We start from the raw sequence: 3191 nt of genomic DNA, 5'->3' as shown, positions 1-3191 counted from the left end.
ATAAAGACAGACACACACCCCTGTGGCATTCCAGGTCCAGGCGGGGAGACTCCAGGTCTGGGGCAGAAGGTAGCCCCCAGCTCCCCGTGACCCCCCCCCCCACTTGCTGAATCCCACTTGGCCACCCTGAGAATTCCCTAAGGAATGCGGCCTCGCTGACCAATCAAAGGAAGGTCACCAGAGCCACTGCCCCAGGGTGAGAGGTGCAGGGACTGAGCTGAGCACGCACCTGTTGGCCCAACTTCAGTCTATCAGAACCTTCATCCCAGCTCCTCCAGGAGCCTGTGAATTAAGCAAGAGCTGCCCGGCTCCTTGCTCTGCACTTTGCAAATAAATCCCTGCTGTCTTGCACCACCCCGAGGTCTGTGATTGGCTTCTGTGCGTCCAGTGAGTGGACCCAGGTTTGGGGGTTCCATAGCAACTCCTCCAATGAGTTGGGGGGGGGGGCTTCTTCTTCAACATTAGCACTCAGCTGTGGCCCTAAAACTAGCCCAAGGTGCCATTCAAAGTTCAAAAGACAAACTTGGAAGCCTGAAAACAATTTTTCTCAAAATAATGCTGCCTGTTTCCTTTTCAGGGATTCCAGAGACTGTTTGCAACATAAAGCCAAAGTTAATGCGGAAGTGAATGAGAGAGAACTCCAGGTACCCTCAATATCCATTTTCTGTCCATTTTGCTAGGTAGGAAGTCAGAAATTAGCCTATGAGTCTGTGAAGGGCCTAAGGAAACCGACATCTGCAGCAGCCAAGTCGCCCCATAACCTTCCAGATGCAGCCCGGTATCTGCACTTCAAAGTCCTGCCCAGACCCTGATAACCTTCCAGGCGGCCCCGCCCCTTCCACATGAACTGTAAACATTCTTCCTCTAAGGCAGGCACCCTAGAGAGAAGCCCCTTGGCCCACACCAGCCAGGTTTCCTCTGACAACTTCAGCAGGAAAACTCACTCGGAAAGGAATTTTTTGTTTGTAGTTACACCCAGCAAGAGGGAAAGGCAGAGAGAAAAGGCGGGAAGGCAAGACCCATACCCTTAGAGACCCCAGCCTAAATGTGCACTAGACACTCTCTCTCAGGTTCCGCCTGGAGAGGTGCCCATCCGTTCTTGCGGATGTCCTACCCTAATAAACTTTGCTACTTTGTTCTCCACTGCTCTCACACCCGAATTCTTCCTTGCACGACCACAAGGACCCTCAGCTTTTTCTCTGGTGACATTATTTTGTTTTCTGAGTCTTTTTTATAGTCAATTTCCACGTAGTTGAAGACTTAAACCCTCCTTTCTTTGGGGGCACAGAGTATCATATTTAAAAAATAAAATCGCCCCAATTAAAGCAAGGGCTGACCTCTACATGCCTATCGAAATGCTAAGATCCAAACGAACCGACAACACCAATTGCCGAGGAGGAGCCAGGGCAAGAGAAACTTTCATTACATCATTACTTGTAAGAAACACCGTGAGGTGCAGCCACTTTGTGAGAGTTTAGCATTTTTAAAAAAGATTTATTTGAGGGGTCGGCGCCATGGCTCACTTGGTTAATCCTCTGCCTGTGGCGCTGGCATCCCATATGGGCGCTGGGTTCTAGTTCTGGCTGCTCCTCTTCCAGTCCAGCTCTCTGATGTGGCCCTGGAGGGCAGTGGAGGATGGCCCAAGTGCTTGGGCCCCTGCACCCACATGGGAGACCAGGAAGAAGCACCTGGTTCCTGGCTTTAATTGCTTTAATTGGATTGGCATAGCTCTAGCCATAGCGGCCATCTGGGGAGGGTGAACCAATGGAAGGAAGACCTTTCTCTCTCTCTCTCTCACTGTCTATAACTCTGTCAAATGAAAATAAAAAAAAGATGTATTTGAAAGGTAGAGTGATGAGGGGTAGGGAGAGAGATATTGATTTTTCTATCCAGGGCTGGTCCAGACTGCAGTCAAGAGCCAGGAGCTCCACCCAGGTCTCCCACATGGGCCAAGTACTTGGGCCATCACCTGCTGCCTTCCCATTGTGGTATGGGAGACCAGCATCTCAGGCAGCAGCTTAACCCGCTGTACCACAATGGGGCATCCATTTACCAGTCTCTCCCAAAGCTAAACATAGGCTTGGAAGCAGACCCAGCCATTGTGGGGCTGGTGCTATGGCACAGCAGGTTAAGCCACTGCTTGCAATGCCAGCCTCCCAGATGGGCGCTGGTTCATATCCCAGCTGCTCCACTTCCAACCCAGCTCCTTGCTAATGCACCTGGGAAAGCAGCAGAAGATGGCCCAAGTCCTTGGGCCTCAGCACCCTTGGGGGAGACCTGGAAGAAGCTACTGGCTCCTGGCTTCAAGACTGGCCCAGCCCCAGCTGTTTCGGCCATCTGGGGAGTGAACCAGTGGATGGAAGATAATCTCTGTCTCTCCCTTTCTCTGTAACTCTGCCTGTCAAATAAATAAATACATCTTTTTAAAACAAATCCAGCAATTGCACTTCCAGGTATTTATGGAACCGATCTGAAAACTGACATGCACAAAAGCCTTCTATTTGAATGTTCCATGTGTTTTCTTCATACTCGCCAGGACTTGCAAGCAACCACCACGGAGAAGGAGAGACCGAGCAAGCCTTGCCTCGAGCCAGGTCTCCCCATGACCGGTGACCAGGTGTGCACTCAAGATGGGGAGAAGGTGGCACCCAGCCTCTGTGGCCCCAACTTCCCAAACGACACACAACCCCAGAGCAACCGAGAGAGAAATATCCAAGAAACCCCCCTCAAGAAACGTTCCACGGAATACCTGATCTGTGCACCTCAAAAATGGTCACGGTCACCAGACCCAAAAAGTCTGAGAAACTGTCACAGCCAGGAGGAGCCTCCAAGGCGATGCCACGGGAATCCGAGTTCAACACAGATGTTCAGTGAATACCCGGGCGGCACTCAATCCATTCACCCATTGTCACAAGTGCTCTTTCCCTACGCAAGGACAGGAGACCGATCATTCCATACTTGGAAAACTGTTTCACGGTTTTTAAAAAATCCAGTAAGAAGCTGTGCACGCACCTGCAGAGCCTGGGCCTGTGGTTCCCGAGGGTTCCGGAAGAGCAGCAGCGATGCGCGTGTGGGTGAGCACTGACCCACATGGTGGTCGACACGGACCTCACGCTGCTTGTAATTCAACAAGGGCGAGGGCGGTGTGGAAGAGGCTCAGAGACAAGACCCTTCCTGGATTCAAATGGAAT

This window comes from Oryctolagus cuniculus, chromosome 16 (genome assembly GCF_051225735.1).
Source record: "Oryctolagus cuniculus isolate XC-2025 breed Fujian yellow rabbit chromosome 16, ASM5122573v1, whole genome shotgun sequence".
Taxonomy (NCBI): Eukaryota; Metazoa; Chordata; class Mammalia; order Lagomorpha; family Leporidae; genus Oryctolagus; species Oryctolagus cuniculus.
This window is presented reverse-complemented; position numbering follows the sequence as displayed.